This window comes from Bombus fervidus, chromosome 7, assembly GCF_041682495.2.
Source record: "Bombus fervidus isolate BK054 chromosome 7, iyBomFerv1, whole genome shotgun sequence".
Lineage (NCBI taxonomy): Eukaryota > Metazoa > Arthropoda > Insecta > Hymenoptera > Apidae > Bombus > Bombus fervidus.
The window spans coordinates 14,436,500-14,453,036 of NC_091523.1; the positions used below are offsets into that span (position 1 = coordinate 14,436,500).

General features: G+C 39.4%; 1 protein-coding gene across 4 annotated transcripts in view; it reads right to left on the reverse strand.

Annotated features, from left to right (window-relative positions):
• LOC139989095 (CD151 antigen) overlaps positions 1-16,537 on the reverse strand; it is a 90,429-nt gene that overhangs the window by 39,540 nt on the left and 34,352 nt on the right. Inside the window, exon 1 of one of the 4 annotated variants that reach the window (XM_072007040.1) lies at positions 10,842-10,922. The exons of the other annotated variants lie outside the window; for them this stretch is intronic. The gene's annotated coding sequence lies outside the window, so the exon portion shown is untranslated. Of the gene's footprint in view, positions 1-10,841; positions 10,923-16,537 lie in introns of those variants that run through there. 4 annotated transcript variants of the gene reach the window in all.

A 16,537-nucleotide genomic window follows, 5' to 3' on the forward strand; every position in this document is an offset into this window, starting at 1 on the left:
ATGTCGTAATAAAAATCTCATCGATTATATACGAAGATCTCAGGAGAAAAGTACATTTTTGTAGGATTATATTATTTCAATGTTACTTTATGAAAAATAGATAGCATTATTTTCGTGTGATTGTTAAAAACGAAAAGAATTGGTTGGGGCCAAGGATTATGCTTCTCGTAAATGACTGATAGATCGTGAGATTTTTGTAAGAAAACTACTAAGAAGCAATATTTTAATAACGTTTTTGATATTATAGAGAGGTTGTAACAATCGAATATGCAGACAATTTTAACAGCCAATTGAACTGTTCAATTCATCCCCATTTTTTAAGAATAAATGTTAGAACAAAGAATTACATAGGAGTCAACGTATAATTAACTGTTCATTCGCCTGTTTTCTTCTAAAACTTTTCCGAATAATCTCTTTAATTTCGACTGTTATTTTTTTACAAATACAAAATCTTAATCGATTAATTATTTCTCTAACAATCTGGATCAACCATGACATTCTGTACACGACCAGAAGGTATCCCTAATACTTATAAACGGGAATTTATATATTTTCTCTCCTTTTCTTCGGTTTCGTCTACTTTCTTCCTTTAGCAACGCTTGCAACTTTTAACGCGCAATGGACTGAATAACCCTTCGCAGTTGTTGGCCTTTGCATGCTTTTTGCTTATGTTATTTTGTTTGTTTATCGATCGAATATTTTCCACTTCTATTGTTACTTTTTTCGGACAGGTAGCTATATAGCCCTTAATATCAACCGGCATTTTTTCGATTCATCGAAAAAGCTATCGTGTTTTATTTTACCACAGAGGATCGTCGTGCGGCTGACGTTATTCCAGCGAATACGTTATTCACTTCCAGTCCGGGGGACAGCTGTAATTCGTTGAAATACGTTGGAAATTTCAGAATGATAGTTTTCGCGCTGTTACATCGAGGACGGGAAATGCAAAGAGGTAAGAGAACCGGCAAAGTTTCCTGCAAGTATCGTTCATTATGCCAACGTCCCGCGGAACAAAGCAGCGGAACAAAGCAACGGAACAAAGATATAGATCGCGGAACAACGTGGTAAACAACAGCTTTCCCGAACGAAAAACTCAAACAGATCGGAAGAGTAAAGGCCGCAGGGGAAGGAAATCCCAAGATGAGGAAACTTACTGTTTCCGCTCGATATCTCGCGGTAATGGGGATACAATGCTTTATTTTAACGAATCGTCGCTGAAAAATATTCAAATGTGCTGTTAAGAGATAAGTAACGAGGTTTTGACATAAATATTTTGATCTGTTGGAGGGTAAAAGTAGCAAAATTTATTACGTAATATTAAGTAGATTATTATGATTGCTGTAGCCCTGTGCTACTTCAACTTCGTCGCGTTAAATTAACTCAAATGAAATATTTATAATTAGTTTCTTGCGTTCTAGTTGCGTTACGACCATATAGCACAGGTTTAACGGTAATGTAATTGATGCAACTAGGTATTAGGTTGTCCGAAAAGTTTCTTTCGTTTTATAAGGAAATAATAGACGCACAATATTTTTTCTTTCATAGTTTATTCAATTGTGCACGAACATAATAACAGAAATAGAACGAAATGGATCATACCTAATTGAATAAAATAATATAAAACAGAATTTGTTCATCTATTATCTTCTCAGAAACTTTTCAGACAACCTAATAAGATACGACGAATATAATGACGATCCACCTAAGTACTATCCCTTTCAAGTTCTCAAATGTATTAGTATAATTGTATTAGTATAATTATTATTCTATAACACTAATACCTAGTGGTATATTCAATCATACACCCCTACTCAGAGATACAGCTATCAAATTAAAATGGAGAATCCATTTGTGGATTTATAAGGCAACGAACGTTCAAGATGAGACGATGCTTTCAAACAGAACCATCGAAATGGTTGGCTTAACGAGATACAAATGTATGTATCTTCGGGATAACGGATAGTGAAAATAATCAATGGTGGTGACATGAAAAAATTCATCTGCCACGCGCCGTTCACCCGATACGGCTCTTCTGCTAACCCACGTGCTACGCTCCTCAGCTTTCAGCTACACCTCCGTCGCCCACGCTGAAAGTCACGGCCTACGTTCGCGATGACGCATCTATATGCATCTGGTATTTGTTTTTACAGACAATCTAGCAGAAATAAATGGAGAAATATCGATGCATTTTGAATGGTTATCCTCTATCGAGAAACTACGCGAGAATTACATAAATCCTTTTCGCGATTTACCTCTATCGTTGGATTTTTGCTGATATTTACTGTTATAATTAATTTTCCAAGACGAACAAATTGTATTGCGCGTATATCGTACACTGGCTCGGGAAAGTGTTTGGATATTTACCATAGAAAACTTTTATGTCTATGCTTCATGTGTTACACGTATTTTGAAATTTCATCGACATGTTACGATTATATTGGCAAAATTTGAGACCAATTTCAAGATGTATATACACGTTACAAGATATTTACTGCAGATGTGTTACTAGCATACGACGTTCAACTACTTTTCTGATCTCTGTGAGATACAAATAAACGAATAATTTTATTAACATCTTAATTATTGATCAACAACCTGCTGAAGTTTGAAACTGCTTGTCTATAAAAAATAGAAAACGTGACTTATCGTATTATTGCTCTTCTATCATGAAATCTTCGATCGCATTATTCCTATTTCATGAAATACACGTTATTTTCAAGAAACTGATACATAGCTCGATCGATCGTATTAAACGATAAATACATACAAATTACCGGTACTTTCGTATCGCAGGATGCGCGAGACGCGTGATAGGATGCGAGCGATTCGCGAAATTTTATCGTTGGACGATTCACCTGGAAAGAGCGGAGGTGAATAATAGAAAAAAAAGGGTATTCGATCGCGTTGCTTGAATTCCATTTTTTAGGGCCCCCATCTACTACCCTTTGACCCTTTGGTGCAACTCTACAAGGGTCGCGTTAATTGTCGAGCTGACACGCGCACGTAAGCCCACCTATCGAAAACCATGTCTCATAATATATCAGCGATGACATCGAGGCTGTCGTTCGATCCCTTCCCATCAATTTGCGGCAGTGCCATGTTCCCAGCATAGACATATCCTCATTTATCCCAATGTCCTACACGTCGCCAGCCAATTTGCTAATCGAGCCAATCATCCAATCGTATTAACCTTGCCGGCCATTCAGAGACCCCGGTCTTCTTTTTATTGGTTGGTTCCTGCGACAGGTTTCACATTTGCAAACACACCAGCCTCCAAGGTGTTAAACGGTCTGGTCGTATCGGGACACGTCGTTTACCTTTATCGATCGATCTACAAGAGCCATTAACGCCTCAAAAGGATACTCGTTGCCGTGTAAAGGCGAATTTAGACTTTACACTTTGGACATGCATCGTGAACGATTTATTCACGCGCCAAAGCTATAAAGATTGTTTCCATCCGCGGTTCATCCAGTCCAGGAATGACCAGTCAAAGATAGAGTCAATCTCTGCTTTCGAGTCGGATTATGGTCAGAGAAGCAATAACCGACCTGTCGAATGAAACTAAGCTATCATATCAAGATCTTCTTAAATCAATCCATAGTATCGGAAAAGAAGAATGGAGCAGGTTATGGAGTTCGACCAGGAGAATCCAACTTCACGTCATAGTTCAAAACTTTTATCATCCAATACCTTTCGTCGATTCTGCATTTCACCGAAAAACTCGCTTAATTACAAGATCTATAATTTTACGATTCAACGATAATTCTGTGGTTTTACAATGTTTCTACTGCTTTGTTCGTAACATTGCGATAAACTACGATTTGTTTGGTCCTCGATTGGATTAAACAGCACGGCGGGGGAGACTTTATTCAAAGGAATTTCGAACGAGCTCGTAGACTGCAAGATAAATGGCTCGCTTTAATAACGAGAACGATGGACGACGTACGAAGATCGTACGATGTGGGATCACGTATCGACGAAAACATAAAGCATCGCTGGGGATTCCTGGCACGCTCGGTTTAAGTCAGAACCGTAATCCGAACGCCCCTTTCTTCCTTTATTCCATGAACTCCGCCCCGTGAAATTTCGTCGATGAAGACGAAACACACAGCAGAAGCAGCGTGGCAGACAGATTGGCTGACTTTACGCGATCGCTCGTTAACTCGAAGTAATCGAAAATTCTTTCATCCGGAATGGGAGAAAAAAGAACGCGCCTCGACGTATGGAAGTATTCTTTAGAGTCAGGTATTTTGCCCTTTCTCCTGTATCGAACCATCGTAAATCATCCGTCGATGTTTCCAAACCGCAGCTCGTTCTTTGACTAAGCAACTTTGAAGAGAGCCTGTATGTACCGATATATCGATCTTCGTCTTTTTCATCTTCATGAATGACACCAGTGTGCTCGTTGGTATTTGCCAGACTATCCACGCTATTGCCTAGGTTTCGTATTTTCTCGTAATACTTTCCTCCTTTTACGTGTAATTCTTCGTAACTCGTTCCTACTCGCTATGACATCTACGTTTTAGACCTCGTCTTTCAAGAGAAATTACTTAATTAATGTGTCGTGTATCTGCGTACTTCGATCGGGAGCTTCGCAGGTACAACTTTACGGCTTAATTAGACGTAATTCTTCCACGATATAATTACAGATACACTTGGAGGAATCGTGTAACTTAACGAATATTTTGTGTACAGGAACCGGAACGTATTGAACAAAAGTTAAAGATGCTGGAACCTTTCCTTTGGGAATTTTCTTTCTACAGGAAGATAGTAAGTACCGCTTGTAACTACCAATTCGTCACAAATCTGTACACTTTGTTCAAATTCAAATAAAACTGTTGTAACAAATCGTAGTGATCAGAAATATCTTCCACATCTCTCTATTAGCCTTCGCTCGATTCCAGTCGGCGCGTTACGCAGTTTCCATTTCAATTACGCGAGGCTATCGTTCCCACGTAATGTGGTATCATTTACAGCGACCGAAAGCTTCGCGGGGGGACAAAAAATCGTTGGATCTACGCGGTATCGATTTTATAGCAGCTCTCGATTTACTAGCGACCGATTCGACCGCAGGTTCCATCGCGCACCAGCTGGAGCCAGCCGCCACACGGGCAAACGTACAACGCGGGAACCAGCCGACGAACGAGTACACCGGCCCACGCCATCCGCCTCTGCGTGCAATTGCACCTCGTAGCACCGTGGAAAATTGGATAATGCGACTCGCACAGGCCGGGAACAAGCGGAATCTGACCGACGTTATACCGACAAACCGTGGCGATCTTCTTCGATCCTCGGGCGCGTTTCGAATTTTCCTCCGCTTCCGGGAAGAACGATCGCCCTCGATCTCACGCAGTTCCGCGAATCGCTTTCCCCTTTTGCAACTTGACGTTGTGTGGGTGAGACGATCTAACCTCGACGAAGGAAAGGTAAATCAAGAAGGTTTGTTTAATCGCGTTTCGCGTGGTCGTAAAGTTACGATCGTCTTATTCCGTAGAAATTGGTGATCGCACGCAACGTCGCTAGCTAACTCGTTGACGAAGCCTCGTTCAAATTGGTCAAGTAATTTGAACTTAGGTTTGGATTAATAGCACGAGTTAGGTTATTTGAATTAAACGGTTGTTCCGAATGAAATTTCTTCGGACAGCGGATGGTAAATAATGTGAGTAGGAAGGATAGTGAAAGTCGCATAGCGCGTCAAGTTACTTCGATCGAACGGCTCAATTTTTCGCTTGTGTCTTTGACGACATTTATACGTCCTTACTGTTATTTCATATCACTTTCTTACTACTTTAGTACGAAGCTAATATCGTACACGTTAATATTTTGTATATAATGACATCAAAGAGGAAATGTCTTGTATCGAGCGCCGAGAGGAAAGAAAATACTTCAGAAGTTAGAGAAGGTAGATAATTAATGACGTCAAGAACAGGAACATGTAATTGGAAATTACTCGGCTGTTTCAAGAAGTAGAAAAACTTTAATGATATTGAAAAATAAATACACGCGCTCTGTTTTGCAATAATGGTAATGAGTCAGCGATAAAGAAATGCCACTATCTAAATATATATATATATTATAACGCTAATGTCTTGAAACATTTTGAAATTTCCATACATATTATCAACATTTTAAGTCCTCGTGTTGAAAGCAAGAAGATCACATTGAAAATGACGACGAAGACCACCTTATTTTCAAACGTTCCGAAAAGACGCGGATTCTACTAATCGAAAATACCCTCGTCCCAACGGTTATGTCTCTCCATTAGTCTGGATACTAGAAATTCCGCTGTAATGGTTTGTGAAATGATTAGTTCAATTTTCTAAAACTTCCTACGCTTAGATACATTTCGACCGGAGAAACCGGTTGTCCATAGACGATTCTGAGCTATGAAGATCGATTCCGCCAAGTGTAGCTTCTTTTTTCATCGTGTCACAGAACGAGGCACTCGTTCTTTTTTTGCAATAACAAGTTATTCCTTTTTGCCGCGACCGGCGACTGAAGAACTGCGAGAAAGCGGCGCTGGCAACTGGTGTTTCGCGTCGCTTCCTGCAAAGCTAAGCAAGCGGTTGCAGTGCTACGGGGGGACACGTAATTAACGTTTATAAACCAACGTGCCCCGGAATAAAGAGCCCTGGCCGAATAGTACGCGGCAACTATCTACGTATACGGAAGTTACGACCCGTTATTTATCGCGTTATTACGCTGAATATCGTCCGCCTGTTGGAAATAACACGAGGCATTTAAGGGATCGTAAAGGACACTCGTTTCGTCTTTACGTCGTTTTCCCCTCGAAATACGAGAATTATGTTCGCCAGGTTGTTACGTGCACACGCTAGCCGCTCGTAAAAATCCTTCGCGGCTCACCACCTCCAATCTTTCCTGGATACGGTCACCGTAGATCTGATCTAGACATTTTTTATCCTTTCGCTAGCCTCGGTTTACTCCGCGCGGTGTTTCCAACGGGTTAATTAGTCGGATAAAATTCGTATTTTAATATTTCGTATGTGGATATTTATGCAGGTTCGTATTTGTCTGAATAGGTACAATTAAACAGGTAGAATGTAGGTATAGAAAATTGTTTGATACATTAAATAAGGTATTAATTGATATAGAAAGTGCTATGTGTTAGATATCTTATATATCTATGTGCCTTTAAATTTTTGCATAAAAATCCGCGGTCTACTAATATCGCGATATGAAATTGAGATATTGGTAACAGAAAAATCATTTTATATCAGAAATATCAGGAACGCATTGATGATACTAGGTAACATACAATTTTTTATTACACGCTACGATATGAAATCGCTTGTTAAAACAAATAACAATATTTACAAAGTATCGGAAAAATAAAAGAATATGTGTATTCAATCTTCCAGATGATATTTGATTTGAATAAATAAATTCATCAGAATATAATAAATATATTCATCAGTCATACTCGTGTTAATTGTTTAAAAATATTGCCCAAAACAATTTTATTTGTGGCGGCATTCGACAGTAAAAATACCATCACTCGACACTAACTTGTGCCGGACGACGCCAGTGCAGTGTGCCAAAGTCGGTAATGATGCCGATGAGATCTCATGAAGTTTTTGCCCTGGTATTTTCAAATGACAGCTCTCTAGGTCTCAGTTAACAGGAATCTTAAATTCTTATCGAACACTACTGGGAACCGCCATTACGTTTACGTCCAAATTCATCAGTGCCAAATAGGCTAAAAGTTTTGACTGACTAGACTACTACAACCCGCCATAGTCCCCTTCCTCTTTAGGAGAAGGAGCCGCTACATAGAGGTACAACACACCGCGTGTATGGCGCACACCGATCTTCGCACGTCTAACTCAAGTTGTAGTCTGTTGTACATATGGTCGTGCGTAGAGCGAGACATGTTCTGCTGTTAGCGTACTGCTGCATTTTCCTTCTCATTTTTTGGGTCGTGGAAGAAAAATCGGAACTCCGGTCGCCGGGATTTGAACCCGCGTCTCCCCCAACGTGCGTTAAGGCGCTAACCACTGCGCTACGTCATCCCTACACACTAGTAGCAGTAGCACACTATCACCACAACTAGCTATACCGACTACTACAAAATATCAACCAATCTGTAAAGATGAAGATGAGATCCGTATATTACATGCTGCAGTACCCCAGCAGCAAAATCTATCTCACTCTACGCACGACAATATGTACAACAGATTACAACTATCACGGCCTATTCACAGTTCATATTTATACAGAATACGTATATTCAATTTTCTAAATAATATTTTATACGAATAAACATAAAAAGATTATTTTGTCTGGGTATAACCGAAACCTGTAACGCGTAACTTCAAACGACATAAATTTAATCCACGAAATCGTCACAATGGCCATTCAAAGGAATTCAAACGAAAATATGATGGACGTTGGATCAAAGTTGCAATTAATATCACCGATGAATACTGAAAGCGCTTTTCTTTATCATTTCTCTGCCTTTATACTATAACACGTGATAACTAGCGGCGATATTTTTCCGAACGGCAGTGATTTCCGTGCGCTAATTGCTGCTGCCAGTCTACAAAGTAAACCATTGGAAACACGTAATGATTTTGATCGAACGAACGTTGATAAAGCTCGCGGGCTATGTATCCGATGGAACATGCAACCGGTATTCGTTCCTATTTCCCTTATCGCGTTATAAAATTATATTATACATCCACCGGCTGAATCGATTTTACGATACAAACCATAAAACGTTCCCACCCTTCGCCTTCGAAAATCGAATATATTCGCGCCCTATAGACGTACAATCGTGAAAATCCGTATTTCATACGAGACTAATTTTCCAAACGATAAAAGAGAGAGCGATACACTGATACATTAGCACTCTAAAATATCTGGCTATTTGGTTATTTTCAACAACGTGTTATTTAATTACAGGATCACAAGTAAAAAGTTATGCACGAACGAAAATTATTTGAATGACAGATACATCGATAAACCGTATCTACAATTTTAATACAGCTGTTATTTATTTTTGAAATTTATTTAAAAATTATTATTTCTTTATGAAATAAATTGCTCAATGCTTTTGGACGTTCTCACTGATTTCCAGCTTTCTAATTTCGTTTTTATCTCTAGTTTCATTTTGCTAACATTCATGCACCATTGCTAAAAATATAAATCGGCTAGAATGTTTGCATATTTCGTAGTATTAGCGTAAAAGATCGTTTACGAGACTTTTTCCTAGTTTCTCGAATAACGGGACAATTACAGACGGCTAGGAACACAGTTTTGCAAACTAGGCGTGGATTTAACGAGCCGAGACTTCTTGAGGGGTTAATACGTTCTCGAATCGGTGACCGTGACATCGAATTAGCCGCAATTTGCTGATCGGCTTCCTTTTTTTCCATCGAACCGCGCAATTAAGGAATAAACTTCCGCTCAGACCAGGCACATGTGCACACCTTTTTCTCCATCTAATCCACGTTCCCATTGACGCAAACGAATATCGTTGATAGTGTGCAGAGTGACAGTCGTGGTTGGACTATTGGATTGCACACCTCGTTGCAAACGGATTCTCAATCCTGATCGAATACTTTATCGAAAAACGAAATCTATTTCGACACGATCGTCTAGTCGAAACGGAGGAAACCCGACTGAATTTTTAAATCTCCGATAGAGGATTGTACGCAGCGATCGTTGGCTCGATTCTGCCTGATATCTTTCCCAGATTACAAACGTATATTATTGTTATTACGATTATTATTTATTATAGATGGGAAAAAACTGCGATTGGCGTAGGAAGATAGAAATCGGCAGACGAGTAATTGAGACACGCGTTATATAAAAATTACACATAATACAGTTAATATTATTATCTTATAAAATAATTACGTAATTATTTATTTTATTACGCAAGGATAGTAAATCGAGACTTAGAAAAAGATCCATTCCAAAGCTAGAATTGTAAAACTATGGAAATTGTACCGTGTGAAACGCGTGAGCTCCAGGAATTATAAAAGTACCAAGTAAATTATTATAGTCACATTGTACAGCAGAAGTTATGAAAACTACGTACATACGTTACATTGTTTCACTGGAACTTTAAAAGACACAATCATAGTAAATCGAAAGATAACAAAAGATTATACCGTTTAAAATCTACCGCGGTCTACTTTCTCTTGAAATTGACCATTCGTGATAATGGAGAACAGTACGTAGGACGCATGTACGATACTATGCAATATAAAGTTATATACACGTGTGTGGGCGGAGAAGAAAAATACCGTGGACGCGGGAAAGACTTGCTCTCGGCGATCAGCCGGCAGCGACGTCTTGATTACAGTAGAACCGGATCGAATGAGAGTTATACGACCATTCCCTCTGCTCTACACATGTTTAACTACAGACGAATCGATCACGAGTATATTTTCTCTAATTAAAACCGATACACACGACAATGACGCGTATTAATCGATCATCCATCGACGAAGGCTGAACATCGTGTTAAGTGCTCTTTATCTTATTAAGTACAAACAATTGTTGGCTCAACATGGATGCATTAACCGACTAATGGATACTGTTGAAGCGTATGAGAATTTAATGCAGCTTAAATTCAGCACAGTTGTAATTATTTAATACCGTTCCACTTACAATATCCACGTACTCTCGTAAATTTCAATATGGACATATTTACAGTGGCTGAGGAAAATACTCGAACATTTATCACGGACAATTTCTATGAATACATCACGCGCGTTATACGAAAGTTTTCGAAGTTTCATTAAAACTATAATGAGACATGATTTTCATGACTATATTGGTAGAGTTTGCAACAAAATCCAAAATGTACATACAGTGGTTCGCAAAACTTTCAAGTCCGCGTTGTATGCGTTGCAGAAAACATTTTCAGATATCATTAACACTGCGATGAGACACGACTGTCGGCATTGCATTGACAAAATTTGATCCAATCTGAAAATGTATGAAAATATTTATTGTGAAAGTTTATTTAACCAAAGACTGATTAATTATCACACAATTATATTAAGTGTTAAAGACACTGATTAGAACATTTTATATTACATTATTATAATGGACAATTAATTGCTCCAATATTTTTATCATTTCCGTGAGATACATGTTTGCACCAAACACTTTGTAGATAATTTCTGTACAGATTTTCACATTTGTCCCTTTACCAATTGTACTTTACCAATACATTAGGTTGTCCGAAAAGTTTCTTTCGTTTTATGAGGAAGTAATAGACGCGCAACATTTTCTGTTTTATATTATTTTGTCGAATTACGTACGGTCCATTTTGTTCTGTTGAGATAAATACCGCGACATTTCACAGACTTGGTTTTACGTTTATACGAAGGTGCACTGTTGTAAAAAACACGTTCGCGAAAGAAAGACACTTTTCGGACAACCTAATGCATACTCATGATACTTCAGTCTCATTGCGGTGATAATGAAATTTCAAAATGATTCGTGTAAGACGTATAAATAATGTAGTGTCTGAATTTTTTCGTGAGCAATTATATACGCGTAATTAAAACGGTACGATAAATTCAGGTTCGTTTCCGCAACGACACGACGTCGATAATTATGTGCTCAAGAAACGATCGAAGGAAGCTTGTTCCTTCGGCAGGAATTACTTCCGCGATTCGACGCCAAGATTCGACTAATTATATGCTCGTCTAAGTGCAAACAGAAATTGACAAGCGACGTCCTTCGAGGAGACTGAGAAACGGAACGACGGTCTGCGAACAATATCCGACGACGAGAATTTCCAGCTTGCTAATATGTATATCGGAACTGAAAGCTGTAGGATCACAGCACAGGATACGACGAATATTAATTTAATTAAAATATCCCCAGCACTGCTTATACTTGTTAAATAATCGCCACTTCGTAATTACGAAGAAGATAATAACCGCGGAAAGCTTGCAATCTCACTTGCGTATTAATCTAGCAGCTTGTGTCCCCAGTGGCAACCAGTTCAATTAGAAAAATGAACTAGTCTTCTCGTGTAGTGCAACAAGGCCTCGTTTCCAAACATGATTTCTGAATGTTGTACTTATTAATTAAAATTCATTTAAGTACATTAATACACGAGATCCTGCTGTCTCGCATTTACATCCTCGCTTGAAAGTCTTAGGTTCATGGAAGGATAACAATTACGTTAACAATTTTTCTTATTCTTTCAAACGGAGGATCATCGAAAACAATCAAAAAGGGAAAGTCTGTCGTCGATAATTCTTATTAGCGAACGAACAAAAAGTTCGTCATTGACATCCTGTTTAACGATAATCAGAAAGAAACTCCATCGTCTATAACGATCATCAAAAAAAAAAAAAAAAAAAAAAAAAGAAATCGTCGACACGATTTCGAATTTCATAATCCATACGAAAAACGTAGCTGAGAAAATCGTAGGTCTTCGTTTAAATTCCCTACGAAATAACAGACAATTCACTATCGATGACTCGGGGTTCTTGGCATATTTATAAACGAGGGTTTACGTCGACGTGGCTTATCGATATAACTGAGTGGTTCTCGATATGGCGAAGGGAGTAACCGCAAAAATGGTGGTTAACGTAGCGGTAAAAAGGCGAGATGAATGTCGCAGAAATCTGAGCCATGGGAGAGGGATAAAAGTTAAAGCGACTGAAGAGCATGCAAAGGGTAATCTCGCCGGGGTAAATCGTAGGGAACAACGAGACGCGGGCAGAGCAATCTCTGCCTCGAGATAGCGTCCTCTTCCTTTCTATTCCTCCCCCTAGTCCGGTGCAAGTTAAAGCGGGGAAAGTTAGGGGTGGAGATTATGGTGGACGAACACGAAACGCTGCATCGTTTCCCTTCGTGCGGACGAAGCTGCCGCTGCTTCGCTATAATCTGCTGCTCTCTTGCTGTCTCTGGTAACGACTTCCAGGCGAATTGAGAGACAGCGTGTTCAAGGATTGTTCGGTGTTTACCATCTACCTGTGCATTTCGCTTCCAGAGGCGGTCGTTGGTCGAGACTGGACAAACGTTTGAAATATTCGCCTATTTGCATAAGGGACGCAACGGATGCGCTCATGCTCGCGTCGATGGATATGTTGCAAAAACAGTAACGATACCGCGTTCAGAGATCGCTTTATTTGTTCCACGTCGAGTCACGTTCGTATGATACGTCGACAATGAGATAGATTTGCTTGTATTTCGCAGGATAAACTAATAGGTTTTCTATGATAACTAAATGTCAGTATTATTGTTTTCGCCCGTATGTGAACGCGAATGATGGGTCAAATTAGATTCACCTGTTTCACCAGATATCGATTAACCTGGCGCGCGAATGGTGGCAAAAATATATGTTTGCTCTCTCTCTCTCTCCTCGTAGAACATTTTCCATCGCGTGATTTTCCAACGAATTCTTCCCCCTCTTTCCTCTCTTTGCTTTTTCTTTTTAAGAGTACGTATACACAGATTTAGGGAATATGTTTGGAAATGGACTGTTTATCGTCACGGAGTCAATAAGCCGATGACACGTTGCGCAAACATTTGATTTAAACGACGAATACGTCCCATCGGTAGATCGTCTATGATGACTCACGATAGGATTTGACCATCGATTTACTTTGTTATCCACGATATAAAATCCATCGTTCTTTTTGGATTTATTGTGATAAGAGTCAATAGCTTCGTTCGATACGATCGCAACCGTTCAACTCAAGATCGAAACTTCTTTATGGGCTCTGTTCGTTGGCAGAGAGAGAGAGAGAAAGAGAGAGAGAGAGAAAAAAAGATACGACGCGAAAGCAAACAAAACGGCATCCAGACGGCTGGTTGAAAGCAGCCTTCGAGTTCGCCGAATCCATTAAGTTCCGTACTTTGAATACCACTAGCATCGAAGTCGAGTCGCCTCGGTATGCGAACCTTCGCACGAATCCTTCCGGAAGCCGAGGAAGTTTACCGTTTGCGTAGGACACGAACAACATTCGTCGGCCGAATTGACTCTTCGATAGAATAAAGAATTTACCTTCGACTAGATTTCCAGCGACATTATAAAATGCGATTTGTTTTAACGAGACGTGTTCTCCGACCGTAAGGAAAACACATGCTGGTCGTTCTTCCGTGAAAGAAGAAACGCGCTTTGGGGAACGTCAATTGCTGTCGTGACAAATTTCGTTCGAACGCGAAGCAATTGCTTCCTGTATGCTAACGAATTCCGTGCACGTCTCTTAAAAAAGTTCCTTCCGCCGCTTGGGTGGTGGTTAAAAATTCGTGAAAAGGGGGCGAAAAGAGAACGAACGTCGATAGCCGAAGCTTGCAATCAAGAGTGGTCCGGAATTCCAAATACGTAATAAGGAGCTATTCAATTGTACAAATGTAATTGCTTAATTGTAGATTCGTTAAAAGGATTAGTAAACATACGAATACGATATATGAAATGAAATAAACCAAGAAACAAGGAATAAAATAATGTTTCGTCCTTCTGGACGAGATTAGCATCTACGAGTCTCGGACGATATTTAACCAGATGAAAGCCAACTATAACGAATTCCCATCGAATATATTGTCAATTTGTCAATACCACCCAATGACAAAATCCGCGATCACTTAGTTGCCAACCCAATAGAAAATGAAAAATTTTCTATAGAAAAGAGTGGGCAAACGAAGAAACATTTTCGTAGGTATCCTAGTGGTATAAAAATTTTCATACTCGAAATGTCATATGTGGCATTTTATCATCCGAAACGCGCTTTCTCTATTTCATCTCCTGTCACCGATATGAAATTCGCTACGGTACTTCGATATTACACGTAGAAGTAAATCGAATTCGGTTATTCTCGAGAAGGATCCACTGGTTGGGAGGATTAAAATCTTTACGATCACTTTTCTCGGTCCGTAAGAGGATCAGTCTCGCTTCGTCGCACTGAAAATACCTATTGGAAGGTAGCATCGGAGCATAGTTCTCAGCTTTGCATACAATTCCCTTTCTCCTTCGAAAATGGAACTCGATCGAACGAATTATCACGAAACTTGACAGTTTAAGGGCACAAAATGTGCAACTCCAGTGGAACGAACTTCGTAACGACACGTGAAAACGTTCGTGTCTATGTTTCTGTGAATCGAAATTTCTCTATTCTCCAACTTAATGTACGGAAATCCGTGTTTGTTCTAATATCGTTATCGGGTCGTTCGGAAAGTTCGTAGCGTTTTTAGTAATCGTAGCACTCCTTTCGTTGCGTCCTCTATGTTATATGCTTCGTCGTATTATGTACTTTCGAAAAATATTGCGATGCAGCGATCGCAGAAGAATATTAGTCGATAGAAAAAGCATCGTATTTCGATAAGGAAAAAATATTCCTATTCTTTGATGGGATGTAACTAAAAAATGTTCGATACTCTTCGAGAGCGTAATCCATCTTATCCATATTTTAATCCTTTTAAGACTTTCATAGAACACTGTTTTCACGGTGGAAAGCGAGATATTACAGAGGCCTGCAAAAATTCTTTTTCGCAATTCATCGATGAGAGACTCGATGTTAACTTTTGCTATGAGCTACTCGCATAAATACAATATGCGCTACACCCGCCATTTAATCCTTTTCGTCAAGGAATTCTTCGTTCTTTGATGGAAGGTAGAGTCAAGATGTCTGCTCGAAAGAGCTGGCTAAAGATCGTAAGAAGATAAAATCTAGCTTGACGCTTATTGACACGACGCGAATACAAGCCTGATTTAACGAGGGAAACTTTAATTGCGAGTTAATGCTTGCACAATTAGCAATCTCGGGAACTGAAAACTTGTTAACCATCGACTTCCTCCGCAGAAAATCCCGACAGGCAATACGGCGGATTACACGTGGTGCGCCCCAAAAGAATGAAAATCCAATTGGCGACGTAATGGAGGATCGTGCCTTGGATTCCCTCCCGCCTACTCAGTATCCCTCTGATCCCTACAAACTCTCAACTCCCTTGGGGACTCGCTTTTGGTTACGTCGAAGCTCGTTATTTTTCCATTTTAAAATCTACGAAAGATCACTCGCATACAAGATACAGATTTCATTTGATTATTTATACTTGATGTGATTTTTATTATATAACACAAAATACATAAACTTTTCTACCGCAATCACATAGATAGTATCATGTAGAAGCTTTAATAACAATCCCTAACAATCTTTTGATTTTACCATTACGAGCGAGGAAATACATTAAAAAATGACAAAACCTTCGAAAATAATTTGGCTTGCTCGGTTAATACGAACAAACGAACGATATTAAGCGTATGAAAACAATGAAACTATTCTAACTTGTTTCTACGGCCCCCAAACTGCCAACAAAGCGACATCTCACCCAAAAAAAAAAGAGAAAAAAAAGAGAAGGTAGGAGGAGTCAGTTGACGAATTTCCTGGTAACACTGTGTTTCCAATTGTGTTATTCAAATCGCGTAGTGTTTGTACGCTGCCACCTACGTCCATTCGGCGAGATCGTACAGAACGAAAGCAGCAGGGATGACATTTCATTCTGTCGTGACACATTGCCGGTACACGGTGAAGCCACCACG